Raw genomic sequence first — 17,761 nt, forward strand, 5'->3', positions numbered from 1 at the left:
GCTCATAATGCTTGGGTGGACTTACCTGCAGCAGACCATGCTGCTTACTTACCTGCCAGTTGAGCCCCTGATCCTCTTCTGTTTGGGACTACTTTTCCTGTTGGGTGGGGCAGGAGCCACTCCCTAGGTTCAGAACACTGGAACTCTTCTGGAAAGCAGGAACTCTTTTCTCACCTGGGCGAGGCTGTGGAAGGAGACACCTAAGCACTACAGGAGGCTATTTAAACCACACCCGATGGATGAATCTTGCTTTGCGTTATTCTGCATTCTCTGCAGCAGAACGCTCATCGTGTCTTCTGCTTCTGATCCTGGGCCTAAGGGAACAAAGGCTTACCATCCTGGAATCCAGTCTTCAGCAGCACCTGTAAAGACAAAGAAAGAACAGGTTAGCACTACGGTCTTCAGTGGCAGCGCATCTCTTACCTGGTCCATCGGCTGTCACCAACGCCTCGCGCTGCATTCCGGCATCTGAAAGACAAAGGCTTACCTACTCTTCGCATGCTCCAGAGGTCTTCGCACTGCATTCCGGCATCTGAAAGACAAAAGCTTACCAGCTCTTCGCACGCTCCGGAGGCCTTCGGCGCTGCATCCCGCATCTGAAAGACAAAAGAAGGTGCGTTTAAAGACATTGGGCAACTTTATTACTCACGTGCCATTACTCCTTCCCACGCCGAATCCAGTGGGTATTCCAGCACCCTTCAGCTTCTCTAAAGCTCCGAACTTGTACCTGCAATATAAAAGGGACAGTTAGTGCGCATCGCGAAGCAGGCTACAAGCGCTTACTTACGTGCTTCCAGGCGCTTCTATTCCTCACGCGGGTTCGATCCTCAACTCTCATCAGCCCGCCATCCGCCATCGCCGGAACCCTGCAAAACAAGAGATATCATTACAAAAGACTTTTAAGACATTTGAAGTGCCCAGAACTTACCGTTCATGCAGTTAACGACGGACAGCAGTCCTCTGAGGTCAAGAGGCCTGCACCCTTATCTAGTGAAGAAACTGGTTACGGCACCCTGCCCCGAGGCAGATGGAGAGCTCGGCGTTCACTTACCTAAGGTGAGGGCGTTAACCTTTGAGGTTCTACAGGAGAAGAGAAAGGAAAGAGGAGAGAGGCACCCAATAACCCCAGTTCATTAATCCCATATTTTCTATCTGCAGACATCTTACTCTTCGAGTCAGACATACAGTGCACAGAGGTCCAGCCCAAAGAGCCAACCGTGTGTTACACATCACCTTTGAAGATACGGCATTCACCCAGTCAAGACCGGCGCCTCTGCGGGAATCAGGTGAGCGTTACAGAACGCAAAGCCAACCGCAAAACTCCCACCAAGGATACCGACCAGCTAGCCCAGTTACTTGGGGAACTAAGAGCAGAAGTGCATGCAGCCCGTCAGGAAACGAATGCTCTAAGAAGGGAACTGATCATTTCCAAGGAGCGAACAGACGATCTCGCTAGACAATTGCTACAGTCACAAGCCGGACAAACTCCGTTACCCGCATCAGGGGCAAATCTTCCTTCAACATCCTCTACGAACCCAGTGCAGATCAACCTACCTGGGAATGTACCTCTGGCTCCGCCCGAACGATTTTCTGGTGACCCAAAGAGGTTTGCAGTATTTATTAATCAGTGCCGGTTGCACTTCTTATGCCGGCCAGCAGCCTTTCCAACTGATCAAGCTAAGGTAGCTTTCGTGCTTTCGTACCTTAGTGGCAATGCGGCAGACTGGTCGATCCCTCTAGTTAATCAAGATGATCCGGTTCTCCATGATTTTCAAGCTTTTCAGCTCAGTATGGAAAAACTGTTTGCAAGACATTCACAGGGGCAGGCCTTGGACAATGAGCTCCTTTCATTGCGACAGGGTAATCAAGACCTTTTGGCTTATATTGCGTCTTTCAACAGACTGATAGTGGAAACTCGATGGCCTGAGGACAAAAGGATTACGCTGTTTTATAGAGGTCTACGTGGAGAGCTCAAAGATGTGTTAGCCCAAGTAGTGAATCCCCCGCAAGACTGTTCGGACTATATTGACTTAGTCGTTCAAATTGACCACAGACTGCAGAACAGGAAGGCCGATCGTTCCAAGTTTGATGCTCGAGTATTTTCCAAACCACCAACTCCTACCAAAGGAGTAGACTCCGGGGAACCCATGCAAATAGGGGGCCTGAAAGGACCACTAAAACAAAAGGAGCGGGAAAGGAGAAAACAGCTGCAATTATGCCTCTATTGCGGAAACTCGGGGCACTTTCTTCGAGACTGTCCGGTGAAACCAGCCAAGAAGGCAGTAGGAGCTGCAGTTACCAGGGTCACAAACTCTGAGCAGGGAAACAACCTCGCCCGACAAGAATAGAGGTCCTCTTGCCGAGGGTTAAAACCAGTTCCGTGACCTCGCATTTCGTGATACCTATGCTCCTCATTAGCCCTGAACATCCGGATCGATTACATGCGATTGAAGCTTACATCGACAGCGGTGCCATCGGCAATTATGTGGATCATGAAATGGTTTTGAGGATGAATCTGACTCTTTGTCCAAAGGCTGTAAAGGACGTCATTACTACGGTGGATGGTACGGAGATAGCCTCCGGACCAGTAACGCATACCACCCAAGAAGTGACGCTAGTAAGTCAAGATGGACACCATGAGAAGATCGTGTTCGATGTGATCAAGGCCCCTCAGTTCCAGATTATTCTAGGAATTCCTTGGTTAGAGAAGCACAATCCTCAGATCGATTGGCGAGCAAGATCGGTTCAGTTTCCAGAATGTGTCTCTACTTGTCACCCTCGACCTGATGTTGCACTGGCAGCAATTTCCTCGGAGGCTCCCCAGTTACCTCCTGAATACCTAGAATTCCAAGATGTTTTCCGGAAGGATCAGGCTAACTCTCTACCTCCTCATAGGTCTTATGACTGCCAGATAGACCTGATACCTGGATCTACTCCTCCTTGTAGTAGAATTTATGCCCTCACCGAGCCTGAGAATCTTCACCTCCGACAATACCTGGATCAATACCTAGCGAATGGGTTTATTCGTCCTTCCAAGTCCCCTGCTTCCTCAGCTTTGTTCTTCGTTCCAAAAAAAGAAGGGGACCTTAGAACTTGTATAGATTATCGCGCCCTGAACCAGATCACCGTTAAGAATAGATATCCGTTACCTTTGATCCCTGAACTCCTGGACCAAGTCAGAAAAGCATGCATATATACAAAGCTGGATCTTAGAGGAGCCTACCACTTGGTACGAGTAAAAGAGGGCGATGAATGGAAGACGGCCTTCCGCACCAATTATGGGCTATTTGAATATCAGGTCATGCCCTTCGGACTTTGCAATGCCCCGGCCGCCTTTCAATATTTTATGAACGATGTCCTCAGAGAGCTCATAGATGTGTGTGTTGTTGTTTACATTGACGACATCCTCGTTTATTCTTCATCGGAAACTGAACATCGGAAACATGTGGAAATTGGTCCTTGAGAGATTGCGTCAACACAAACTTTTCGCTAAGTTGGAAAAATGTCTTTCAACGTGACTGAAGTTGAATTCTTGGGATTCATATTATCACCTAGCAGAGTGCGTATGGATTCAAAGAAGGCCGATGCAATTCTCAAATGGCCATCGCCATCCTACGTAAAAGGTGTTCAAAGCATGTTAGGCTTCGCTAACTTTTACCGCAGGTTTATCCCCGAATTCTCTCGAATAGTCCAGCCCATCACCGCCTTGTTAAAGAAAAACAAACGTTTTGAATGGTCTACCGAGGCGGAACAAGCTTTCCAGAATTTGAAGACTAGATTTATCTCTGCACCGATCTTAAAACATCCTCGCCCAGAACTCCCCTACATCGTTGAAACTGATGCTTCGAGCCTTGCCATGGGGGCAGTTCTATCACAAAAGGACCCAGTAACCAATCAGTTGCATCCCGTGGCATTTTGGTCCCGCAAATTCTCGCCTCCTGAAATCAATTACACTATTACTGATAAGGAACTTCTAGATATCAAGTCCGCCTTTAAGGCTTGGCGGCATTATCTTCTGGGGGCCCGACACACCGTTACTGTGATTACAGATCACCGAAACCTGCAATATTTGAAAACCGCAAAAGCTCAATCCTCTAGGCAACTCCGTTGGGCACTATTCTTTGCCGAGTTTGACTTCATAATTACCTATCGACCTGGTACAAAAAACGGTAAAACTGATGCCCTTTCTCGGATGGGAGTGGAAGAACATTTGATCAATCCTAAACCTGTACCTATCATTCCCGAACAAAGAATTCTAGGTGTAATCGCCACACAATCCATAGAGGAAGTTAAGGATAAATCCAGGCTACTGGTAACTCCAGCAGACATACAGAATTGGCATCTGCAGGGAAAGGACTTTACGGTGAAGGACAACCTATTATATTTCCAAGAACGGTTATACCTGCCCAGCACAGATTTACAGAAAAAGGTAATCTCTTGTTATCACGATTCTTTAATGGAAGGACATCCCGGTATGACCAAGACCTCGGAAAAGATCAAGCGCTACTTCTGGTGGCCGTCTTGGAAAAAAGATATCAGAGACTTTATAATGTCCTGTGGAGTATGCGCCCAAAACAAGAGTCAAAAGGAAAAACCAGCCGGCCTCTTACGCCCTATTGACATCCCACCTCGCCCTTGGCATACGCTTTCTATGGACTTCATCACCGATCTACCTCCATGCTCCGGATACAATACGATCCTAGTAATCGTGGACCTATTCTCCAAGATGGAGCATTTCATTCCACTCAAAGGCTTACCAACAGCAGCAACTCTGGCCCGAGAATTTCTCGAAAACATCGTCCGACTGCACGGTTTTCCTTCAGTTCTCATTTCGGATCGAGGTAGTCAATTTATTTCTCATTTTTGGCGAAGTTGCTGTCGGTCGGCTCAAATTGATGTGAGACTTTCGACCAGCCACCACCCTCAAACCGACGGACAAACCGAGAGGACCAATCAAACTCTGGAACAGTATTTGCGCTGCATGCTACAACAAACTGAAAAAACTTGGAAAGATATCCTTTGGATAGCCGAATATGCCTACAATAACTCTGTCCACTCGGGAACTGGGAAGACCCCGTTTTTTCTTTTATACGGTAGTCACCCTCGAACCTCGGAGTTGGATCCACTCCAAGATCTTGGAACACCAGCAATAGACCACCTGCATTCTACAATCACCCAAGCCTTTAAGGAAGCCGTTTCTCACCTTCAAAGGGCTAAAGAACAATACAAGAAAGGAGCAGACCAACATCGGAAGGAAGCCCCCCAATATCAAGTAGGAGATCAAGTCTGGTTATCCACCAAATATCTACCTCTAAAAGGACCACGCACATTCAACCCAAGATACCTTGGTCCCTACTCCATCACTACCATAGTAAATCCAGTAGCTGTCAAGTTGGACTTGCCCCCTCACATGAAGATACATCCGGTCTTCCACGTCTCTCTATTAAAACCCGTGCAACCTCAAACCCGACTAACTAAATCTCCAAAACCTATTCTAGTTGATGGAGAACTCGAGTTTGAAGTCAAAAGCATCCTGGATTCCAAGATCTCCAAATCTAAACTATTTTACCTGATTGACTGGAAAGGCTACGGTCCCCAAGAAAGATCCTGGGAACCTGCAGAATATGTCCACGCCCCTCGTCTAATCAAAAGATTTCATCGAACATTTCCTAACAAGCCCAAACCCCCGGAGAAGCCCGGTTTGGGAGGGGCCTTGAGGGGGGGGTGCTGTCATGATCTCTGCTTCCAAAAGATCAGGACTTGCCCGACTCCCTTGGAAGCAGACCCATAACCCCGGTTCCGAGTGCCAGCCAGTCCCAATTGGGACCTTTTGGACCCTGTCCTGGCGCCAGTGGCACCAGGCTCATAAAGATGCCCAGTCCCAGCGCTGGAAGCGCCGGGCTCATAATGCTTGGGTGGACTTACCTGCAGCAGACCATGCTGCTTACTTACCTGCCAGTTGAGCCCCTGATCCTCTTCTGTTTGGGACTACTTTTCCTGTTGGGTGGGGCAGGAGCCACTCCCTAGGTTCAGAACACTGGAACTCTTCTGGAAAGCAGGAACTCTTTTCTCACCTAGGCGAGGCTGTGGAAGGAGACACCTAAGCACTACAGGAGGCTATTTAAACCACACCCGATGGATGAATCTTGCTTTGCGTTATTCTGCATTCTCTGCAGCAGAACGCTCATCGTGTCTTCTGCTTCTGATCCTGGGCCTAAGGGAACAAAGGCTTACCATCCTGGAATCCAGTCTTCAGCAGCACCTGTAAAGACAAAGAAAGAACAGGTTAGCACTACGGTCTTCAGTGGCAGCGCATCTCTTACCTGGTCCATCGGCTGTCACCAACGCCTCGCGCTGCATTCCGGCATCTGAAAGACAAAGGCTTACCTACTCTTCGCATGCTCCAGAGGTCTTCGCACTGCATTCCGGCATCTGAAAGACAAAAGCTTACCAGCTCTTCGCACGCTCCGGAGGCCTTCGGCGCTGCATCCCGCATCTGAAAGACAAAAGAAGGTGCGTTTAAAGACATTGGGCAACTTTATTACTCACGTGCCATTACTCCTTCCCACGCCGAGTCCAGTGGGTATTCCAGCACCCTTCAGCTTCTCTAAAGCTCCGAACTTGTACCTGCAATATAAAAGGGACAGTTAGTGCGCATCGTGAAGCAGGCTACAAGCGCTTACTTACGTGCTTCCAGGCGCTTCTATTCCTCACGCGGGTTCGATCCTCAACTCTCATCAGCCCGCCGTCCGCCATCGCCGGAACCCTGCAAAACAAGAGATATCATTACAAAAGACTTTTAAGACATTTGAAGTGCCCAGAACTTACCGTTCGTGCAGTTAACGACGGACAGCAGTCCTTTGAGGTCAAGAGGCCTGCACCCTTATCCAGTGAACAAACTGGTTACGGCACCCTGCCTCGAGGCAGATGGAGAGCTCGGCGTTCACTTACCTAAGGTGAGGGCGTTAACCTTTGGGGTTCTACAGGAGAAGAGAAAGGAAAGAGGAGAGAGGCACCCAATAACCCCAGTTCATTAATCCCATATTTTCTATCTGCAGACATCTTACTCTTCGAGTCAGACATACAGTGCACAGAGGTCCAGCCCAAGAGCCAACCGTGTGTTACACATCACCTTTGAAGATACGGCATTCACCCAGTCAAGACCGGCGCCTCTGCGGGAATCAGGTGAGCGTTACAGTTACGTAGATAATCAGTTCTTTGCTGCCTTGCCGTAGCATTAACAACTCCTTGTCTCTGACTAGGGAAGTTACCTTCCGATTAAAGATTTTGCTAAACTATTCCTGAAAACCCCTCCAATCATACAGGATTGCATCATCTTTTTGGACCAAGGGTGTAGCCCAGGCCGCAGCATCCCCTGTGAGATACGAAATAACAAAGGCCGTCCTGGACTGATCAGAGCGGAAAACTGCAGCCTTGGTTAAAAAGTGTAACTGGCATTGGGTAATCAAGGTTGTGTACCTCTGTAGGTCCCCCCATAACGCTCAGGGGTAGCTAATGGTACTGGAGTTTCAGTGGTGACATGTACATTCACGGGATAGGGGCCCCTTCGGGCCGAGGAACCCCCTGGGCAGCCAGACCCCACATCTGAGAGGAGAGATTTACATAATCCTGGCGAGTGGCGGCTAATTCAGCCTTGAGTTTGTGCAAAGCTTGGGGTATTTCCTCCATAATGGTGGCTGAGTTTGTGCTAGCTGGGCGCTTACAATACTTGGGTTCGCGCTTCTGTCGTAGGCTCCTGATCCAGCGCAGAAGTAGCACAAACTCCTTCCTCCGATTAGCATTTTTAGGCGCCTGGGACTTAATGCACACAGGGCACCGCAATCACCACGGGGAAAGAGGGTTAGGGTCCACGGATTGGATGGGTACGGGGTAGTAGGATCACTGGGTAGAGGTTGAGGTAGAAGTTATGGATGGGTAGAGGGCCTGGGGGAAAACATGCTCCTGATCTCTTATTGATGATTAGTTGGTAACACTAAAGCACCACCTTAACAACACTTTCATGCATGCACACAAAAATACTCTTAGAGGTTCAAACTCAGTTTTGCTGCACTGAGTTAGAGTGGATGCTTGGCTTCTTGACACTAATTCAGAAGCTGGCACCCCCAAGACGCTCGCTTCAGCGTCTTTACCTTTTGGTGACACTTACTTCAGTGTCAGCCACACAGGACAACATAGGCACCTACTGCACGGCTTTCTGCTTAAGTTTACAAGTAGGACTTATTACACATTGGGCATGGGTGCTGACTAGAAAGCCCCACCCACACTACTTTTTATGTGCAAATAACAAGGAACACATGTGCACAAACGCCTGGTTTGTACTGGCCCAGCACCAGGCAGTCAATTACACAATACAGATCGTATTTCCCATAAAAGCCATAAGAGACTTAGCTTCGGTGCTTGTCTGAAGTCTGGTTTTGTCTGTGGCCCCCAGCGGTTCCTTATAAACTGTGAGCTGCGTCTGCCAAATGAAAAAGTATTAGTGCGCGTGTTTAATTGAGCGCGTTTTCACCAATTATCAGTTCACCCACACTTCTTCCATGCGGTTAGTAACATGCGCCTGATGCCCAAAATGCGCTGTGGGTTTCCTCTAGTGAATGGGTGCCTCCCGGGCCTCAACCCCTTGTGCCGTCATGCAGTTAGTAGCTCAAGCTAGTCTACGTTCCATTCAGGGAAGTTAAGAGTACTTAGCTTTTGTGCCACGGGACGCATTGAACAGATCTGGGCGAGGGATGGCCCCGCGTAGGCGTTTTGCCTTCTCGGAGCTCTGGTGAATGTGTCCTCCCGTGAGGAAGTCGAGCGCAAACAGAGTTTCGTTGTCTGCACATGCGCGATCCCGTTTTGCGCATGCGCGGTAGCTGGGGCATTGTCTGCGTGGTTTGCAGGCCTGTGTGCCTGTGTCTGGATGTGCTGCTCCCGGGGCTGCTTGGAATTATAGTCCAGGATCCATGTACAGGCTCCTGATGCCGCATTCATCCAGCAGATGCCATTTTTCCCCATCTGATGTTTCTACAAGAGGGACAGAGATGGCATCTGCTGGATAAATAAGTCCCCAAGGTGGCTGCCACGCTAAGTCCCTGCTGGGCTCTGACACTCACAATCCCAGCTAGCAGGGCATGCGAAAGCTCTGGGATGACCACCATGGCCCCAAAGTGGGGCCCGGCCTGGTTGGAGGCATCCACAAGGTTGATCCCTGCTGCATCAGATGGATCAGGGACAAGAGGTTGGTCAGTGTCCTCCACGGTGCACTGCACATCCTCCTGTCCCTGATCCAGGAGTGTAGCCTGAATCCCCTTCTGGATGTCTCCGCCTAACCCTGTACGCTGGCCTTCATCTTGTCAGGTTTCCCATATTAACTAGTAGTTATTCCTTATTCTACACCAATTGGTCTGTTCAGTCCTTAACTTTCATCATATTAGAGGGAGAGTGTCTCAATACAGTATGGTGCTGAGAAAGCAGAACATTGATTGGTCATGAAGAAGCTACAAGATGATTGGAGGATAAGGGTACATGGAAACAGTTGGAGGGTTCTAAACTGCCTTTCATTGTCCACCCTATATCAGGAAGGTCCTTTTTTATGAATCCTCTGTGTTACGACCCAATTTAGATCCCTTTGACATATGCCCAGGTTGGAGAAGTGACAGGTATGAAGACAGTACTGCGTGTGACAAGACAAGTGGTGAAACTGGGGCAGCGCTGCGCTCTAAGCCCTGTGAAAATACATTTTAATTCATTGACATTTTAAATTTGAAAGCAGCGCAATAGCTTGCAGACTGAATCCTTCAGTCAGGTTGTTTATAGTTATTAAGTAAGATTATATATTTAGTTAGTGAGAAATAATTCTAATCTCATTTGGAATCTGATTGGAAATCAACTTTCAAGAGAACTGTAAAGTCAGTAACTTTGAATCCATGAACTGCTGGAACTTTAAATGTGCAGAACGAGCGTTCATTTAATACCTGGAGTGAACATTACACTGCGTGAGCGGCGAGCGAAAACCTGTTCCACTTTTATTTCTCTCATCCGTTCATAAAACGAGTGCTTGAAATTGCGCTGGTCAGCAGGCGTTCCCATTGAATACACGCAGAGAGCAGCGAAGATTTTTGCGCATTCACGGCTACTTCAGTAACTTTTGTTTTCCATTGCGCGCATGCATGGAGAATCACGGGTTGATTCATGGAATAAATATGCGCCGAAAAGGGGAGCGCAAGCGGGAAACTCGCAGCGCAAATGTGAAAATATCGCAGTGCACGCGTGCCAAAGCCGCACACATCGATCCATGGAATTAAATGCGTGTGTAAATCCTGGGATGTGCGCTAAAATTGTGGTTGGCGCACGCGGGCGCACATGTCATTAAACGGCGTGCGCTACACGCACAGGGAAAGCGCACATAGCGCAGCGCACACAACAAAATTGGGCGGAACACAGGGCGTAACACGCAGAATGGGGAACAACATGCGAAAATGTAGGCGTTACGGGGGAAGTACAGGAGGTAAATGCCTGCAACGCCCACACGCGCGCCATCAACACGTATTCATGGAATCGAACAGGGGAAAGGCGTGCGCCAAAAAAGACACGCTAATCCGGAAACACGTACGCCAGCAGGAAGCAGGAGTAAGCGGGCCCGCGCAGCATAAAAGTGCGCACAAACAACAAACAAGCTCAGACGCTACAATGAATATACCGTTCCTCGCAGCAGTGGTCATGGGACACCGCAGAAGGAGAAGGATAGCCAGGCCCCGCATTTTTTTACCCAGGACAAGCCTTTTTGGGATGCCTGATGACCAGGTGTATGGGAGGTACAGGTTTCCAACACACATAAACCTAGAACTGGTCAGGGAGTGGGAGGATGACCTCACATCACCCACCCAGTGCTCCCAAGCGCTGAGCCCCCGGGAAAAGGTGCTCAATGTACTGCACTTCTTGGCTACTGGGTCATTTCAGCGGACAAGTGCCATAGTGGGGGGTGTGTCACAGGCCACGCAGTCACGCTGCCTACACCAGGTGTTGGCCATCATAACTACACGCCCCTCAGTCCGCAGGCACATATACCTGCCCAGAACACCTGCAGAAAGGCAGGCCGTGGTCCAGGACTTTTACGGGGTGGCACACTTCCCCAAAGTGCTAGGTGCCATTAATTGCACCCATGTGGCTCAACGTCCTCCCAGGGCCACTGAGCACATATATCGAAACCGCAAACACTGGCATTCAATCAACGTGCAGGTTGTATGTGATGCCAAGGGAATAATCACTTCAGTATATGCCAACTATCCAGGGTCAAGCCATGATCGTTTTATTTTCAGAATGTCACCCCTAAACCGGGACCTGGAAGCTGGCCGGCATGGCGACACATGGCTAATTGGTGAGTATAAATGCCTCTGCACATGCATGCATATCAGAAACTGAGAAAAGGGAAAACCCCACTAATGAGAACCATTATCAACTCCCCAGGGGACAGTGCCTGCCCTCTGAGCACCTACATGATGACACCAATTCCGAACCCCACCACACCACCCGAGGTAAGATACAACACAGCCCATATTGCAACCCAGGGCATAGTGGAACGCACATTCGGAGTGCTCAAGTCAGGCTTTCGCTCCCTTGACCGCTCTGGTGGGCAGCTGCTATACGCGCGCCCAGTAGTGTGCAGGATCATAGTGGCAGCATGTGTCCTGCACAATGTTGCAACACGTCGGAGCATGCCGGTGGACATAGTGGTGCCCCCACATCCCCAGCCACATGCACAGCCGCTGCACATGGGATGTGAAAGGGCACGTGGTGAGGCAGCCCGTACCCAGCTTGTGGCAAATTACTTCACCTAAAATTGCACCCCTGCGGAGTGCACACAGCCCTGGCACATACCAGCTGACAATCAATGATGATGGCAAATGGGACAGTCAACTGTCACAACCATACCAGCCTGAGATTGTTCACCTGGAAGTGTTACATTGTGTGCATCCCTACCTACTCAAAGACACCCAATGCTGTGTCACAAAAAGACACACATTCATGCAACAGGAAAGATTACCCCCTTGCAAAATACCACATCAAAATACTGCCATGTCACCCAGCCCCTCCCCATCTCAGCTACCCAACACACCATGGCATGGCATGCAATGTGAAAGCAACTAAATGAATGCACAACACATGACACAAGTGTCACAAAGTGCAATGTTCCAAATGTAAACAGTCCACAGACAATATGCTCTCAGTAATCACTACGAAACACCACACATGAACAAATACTTACCAGCAACACAATACATCAGTACAGGAAGAAAGCATGGCAATATAAGACAGGAAAAAATCAAAGTAGTGCAAGTATCACAACCTGACCAAGGCAGCACATCAACCCCTTCCAACTGCAGAGTGTTGCTGTAAGGCAAATGTGTCAGTGTACTGCATACAACATGAACTGCATCTGCAAAGGAGACAGCCTTGTGAAGACATGAAGAACCTACATGTAAATAAGGAGAAAGACATGGATGCACAAGCACATATCAATACACCATGCATTGTAGAATCCCACAACAATCCCCACTAGGGATGTACACACAGTTTTGACTACAGACTGCCCACACAACTCATGTGAGCCCAATGTCACTGTGTAAGTTGCTGTCACGGTCACTCCCTTTGCAAGCCCATGGAAAGGGGAAGCAGGAGGGGTGTGTGCGTCAGGAAACCAAGCATATAACCCAAAGACAGGACAAGCCTGCATGTGCCCAGCTGGAATACACAGTGGATGCCCATGGGAGCCACACAAAGCAACACACTGTAACAAAAACAAATTGAAAAAAAAAATGAAAATCAAAAATGGCCATGTGTGGACCGGGGGGGGAGGCCACCCAGGAGGCACGAGGTACAGGGTGCATCCCAAAACCCACATGCATGGATGTTGGAAAAAGAAAATACCTCCATGGGCTCATGGCCTGAACGGCTAGGCTACAGTGGGAGAACTGCTGTCGCTCTCTTCACCCTCCGCTGCTTCATCAGGTGGTGGCCTTGATATGGGCGTCAGTCCATGCAAAGCCCTGGTATGGTCCTCCATAGCAGCAAGCATGCAAGTCTGGAAGGTTTGGTTCTGCAGGATAATGGCACAGAGATCCCCATGCAGCACCTCACGGGTTGCCTGCATTTCTGCATGTATGGCTGCGCGTGATGCCCGGATCTCTGCACGGGTTGCCTGGAGCTCAGCTGAGAGTGAACGTGTGAGCTGCTCCAGCTGCTGTTCTGACCTAAGCCGAAGCCTCAAGTTCACTCAGAGTATCTCTGAGGAACCTGTGTTCTAACCTCAGGGCTTCCCTGTGGGCCTGTGACTCTACAGATATGGCTTCCCGCAGAGCCTCCAGTCCAGCCCATCAGTCCCTGTTGGATGCCAACATGTCTCCCTGTGTGAGTGGCAAATGGAGTCTGTTGCCTGCTGCTGGAGCTCCATTTGCGTTTCAGGGGGGAGAATGGAAGTGGCCACCCTATCCATTGCCTGAGCCATCATTTCACACAGTGCTCCCTGTTGTGTTGCAATACTGTACATGGAGTTCTCCCACACTGTATTGCCTGGTGTATTGCCTGGTGGCGCACGGCCACCGCGTTGACGAGCACCACACCTGTTTGGGGCAAGGCAATCTGCACCTTGCTGTGATAGCACAGCCTGAGGCTGCAGGACTGCATTCCTCCTTTGATCTGCTGGCCCAGGAACAGGAGCAAACATTGTGGAGTGTGACCCTGCATCCGTAACCGCAACAGGCAGACTTTCCAACACTGATATCCCCATAGAGGGGTCTACCCCTGGTGCAGGTGGGTTGGACAGAACAGCATCCGTGCCAGAAACACTCACCTGCGATGGCACATATCTCTCACTGTCCGATTCAGCACCTGAATCATAGAGGTCTGCGGAGGTGTGCCCATAGACACCCGTGGACAGTATGGTCTGCAGGAGGAATGGTTTTTCACCCACCACCACCACACGTCCTCCACTGGTACCCAGTTGTGGCTGAAATCCCTCCTGGGTCTGCACCATCCCCTCCTCCTCAACAGCATCAAGTGCCTCATTACCATCAAAAACATGACAGACAACAAATGGAAACAGGCATGAGCACCATAGCACACACATAGGCCTGATGAGACAGATATCCAGTACATAAATCGCACATGTCCCACATGAATATAACTCTGGCATGCATGCACTGTCAATGAGTTGGAAGGGGAGGCAAAAAGCACACACTGAGGACTCCAAGATGGAAAAGCAACACATGTGCAGCATGCTGGATTGCACTGGCAGCACACATTAACCTGTGAGTGGCATCTCCAATACACCTACATGACACATGCCATCACACAGATGTCACATAGCATAGCGATGGTACATTTGACAACTATAGCCATATGTTTGTGAATGAGTTCTGTCACCCATCCATGTGAGATGGACATGATGAGATGAAACATGCAAAAAAGTGTGACAAAATACGCATGTGCCACACACTGCAACACATCCAGTGTTCAATTATACAGTGATGGCAGGCAGGTGGATACATCAATGGTTGGTCACTTCAACATGACAGAAGACAACAGTCATGTTCTACATTCAAACAGGGCCCAAAAATGAATGTTAGCAGGCCATTACTTAATCAGCCTGAATGGTTAAATCATTCTCATAACAAGGTAATAAATGTGGGCCATTGTGGGGTGTAATCTATGACAGAAGCATGTCACATATGTGGCAGTAGAGCAGAAAAATGCATCGTAAAAATGGCAAGGATTGAAACAATCAGGCTGAATGAACAGGAAAACATTATGAACAATGTTGTTGCAAGATGACAGTTGAAAGGCAACTGCAGTAATCTGGTGCAAATTGGCTACTGTGGTCAGAAGGGATACAGTCATACCCAAACCCAAGTCCAGGCAATGGTTTGGAGGAAGTACATGGTTGACCCATACCAGTCATGACTACACACCCTCACCTGGCACTCAATCAGAACACATCACCCGAGCAACATACACATGGATTACACACACATGCATGGGCACTCACCTGACAATGCTTCAAGATCTGGTAGGTCTCCCACACCTCGGATCTGTTCCTCTGTGATGAAGGTTCCAGCGACAGACTCATGTTCAGTGAGTTGGTCGTCCTCTGGTGGAGACCGACCGCCAGTCACCAGAGTAGAGGCATGATTGGAGGCCAGCTTGTTATTTGCTCTGCATTTCAGATCATTCCACCGCTGTAGCAATCATCAGCTGTGCGCCTCACAAATCCAAGGGCATTAATGTGGTCCACGATGGTCTGCCAGTGGGCCCTACGTTGAGCATTCATAGTCTTGCACCCTGCAGTCACCACCATTTCGCGGCAATGTGCCAACACATAGGCCACAAGTACATCTAGTTCAGCGTCTTTGAAGCTAGGCTTCCTTGACGTGCTGCAGTGTGTAGCCGTGTCTGGGGTCCCAGTCTGTAGTGCAAGAGCACCCTTCTTCCTCTTGGAAGGTGGTGCAGATCCTGAGTGGCTACGCTGCTCTGGTTGGTAGGAGCAGAAGCACAGGTGGACTGGGTACTAGTAGTTTGCAAAGGCACAATGACCAAAGGTCTCGGTGCAGGCATTGGCTGCAGGGTGATGTTGGCCTGACCAACGTCAGTGTGATGGACTTGGACTGACACTGTCCCGGCTGGGAGACTCAGAGCCGGGGTGGATTGAGCTGCAGCTGCCCCTGCAGCCTCCTCACCCTGGCTACTTGGGGCAGCAGATGACATTTCTGCCCCAGATCCACGCGGCCTGGTGACAGCAACTTTCACCGCCACACGTGCCTTAGACTTGGTTACCTGGAAGTCAGCCTGGGAGTCATCATGTGCCGGTTCAGTTGACAAAATGGGCCGGTTTAACAAGGGCTGAGCTGGGATGGTGTCAGCTACATTTCCCACAACCATTGGGGGGGGGCATAGGTGGCCCCGATTGGTCCTCCACACACTGGCCTTTTGGGCCACCATGCACATCCTGGCCACGTCCCCTACCGCAGCCACCTTTTGGAGGTCGGCCACCTTTGCCTCCCTTACTGCTTGGTCGCCTCCCAACCATGGCACTGATGTTGTGCGTATGGGAGTTGCAGTAAACAATTGTCCTGGACAATTGGGGTGAAAGGGGTAGGGTACTAGATGGAATTCGTACCCTAGTGCTCTAGCAAGGCTGTCTGTAACCCCTGGGGGAAGTTGACCTGTCACGCAACGCACAGGCACCCCAAAAACAAAAGTAAACGTGCACGCAACCCCAGGTAGACCACATGCGTGGAAAAATGAACCTGCACTACGCTGTGGCACCCAGAAACACAAAAATAAGTGTACGCGTGTTACAAGCAGCCTACAATGACCTCTGAAGGGGTACGCGACACACGGGGGCAACCACAGTTGGTAAATATGTGCGCGACTCACCGTCTGCCTGGAATAAGAACGTGATAAAGACGCATTGGCAGCACCCCCGCCAAAAGAAGAAATGAACGCAGTCTGAGGAAACAGGGAGTACGAACTGGAACCGTTGTGAAGTAATCGTGTGTGAACCGACAAGAAGTACAAGTATCACCCGCTCCCTCTCCACAAAAAGCCTACCACCTGCCATCTGCTACTGCCTGTCTGCCTGCTGCCCACATGCCCTGCTATTTGGTGCTATTTGTTGCCTGCACGTCAGCCATCTGCAGGGGTACAGTTGCTGTGACCACCCCTGCTGGAACAGAAGACTCATGACTGGGATACCATCACTCCTCAGCCCAGCCCCATGACCCAGTTGCCCACCCACACCTGCCTCTGGGGTTGCCATGTCGGACACAACACCATCTGGCACCACTGGCAACCCCCAGCCAGAGAGGCAGAGGGCTACCAGTGCCAGTGAAGTTGGTATGCTGGTGGAGCAAGTCCTGGGGCAGTATGATGCCCTCTTTGGAAGTTTGTGCGACGACAATGAAGGACGGAAGAGGATCTGGATGGACATCGTGACTGCCATCAACGAGGAGGGGGTTGCAGTCCGCGACATTCTACACGTCCGGAAGCGCTGGGAGGACTTCAGGTCCAGGACTCTCAACAAGGCCCGGCGCCTCTTGAAGGCAGCGGATGCCGAGGGGTGCCGGGTCCGCCTAACCAACAACCAAATTGGGGTCCTGGAACGTATACGCCCAGCACTCCACGTCCAGGTCCTTGAGAGGCAGACCTGTCTGGAGTCGAGCGGTAAGTGTACATGCATACTGATTGGACGCTGTGTGTGTTGAAGTGTGCCAGGGGTGTGCAGGTTGCACATATGTCTTTGTAGGGCCAAGTATGGAAGCGTATGTACAGGGACATGTACCTGCCACATGTGATTCCTCTCATGTGTGAGACACATCGATGGTGTATGTGTTGGCAAGCATGATGGGCAAATGCATGTGGGGGTGCACACATGTAAAAGTTAAATGTATGTACTGTGGCATGGTTGTGGGGTCACACATGATGCTGGTTACTGCTGCATGTATCTGCACTATGTACATGTGCATTTGTGTGTAGTTGACAAGTGTGCAACTGTGATGCAACATGGATGCATGTGGCACTGACATGTAGAAGGCTGAATGCCAGATGTGACATGGATGGCGATGTCATCACTGCGACAAGTGATGGAGATGGACAGATGCATGTAAGTCTGGTGGTGTGTGTGCATGTGTTGTGCACTCCCCGTGTTGCATATGATGTCAGGCTTACCTTCGGCTGCTCGTGCTGTTGTTTGTGTATGGATGGT

Source organism: Ambystoma mexicanum, chromosome 6q, assembly GCF_040938575.1.
Source record: "Ambystoma mexicanum isolate Mex_15411 chromosome 6q, UKY_AmexF1_1, whole genome shotgun sequence".
Taxonomy (NCBI): Eukaryota; Metazoa; Chordata; class Amphibia; order Caudata; family Ambystomatidae; genus Ambystoma; species Ambystoma mexicanum.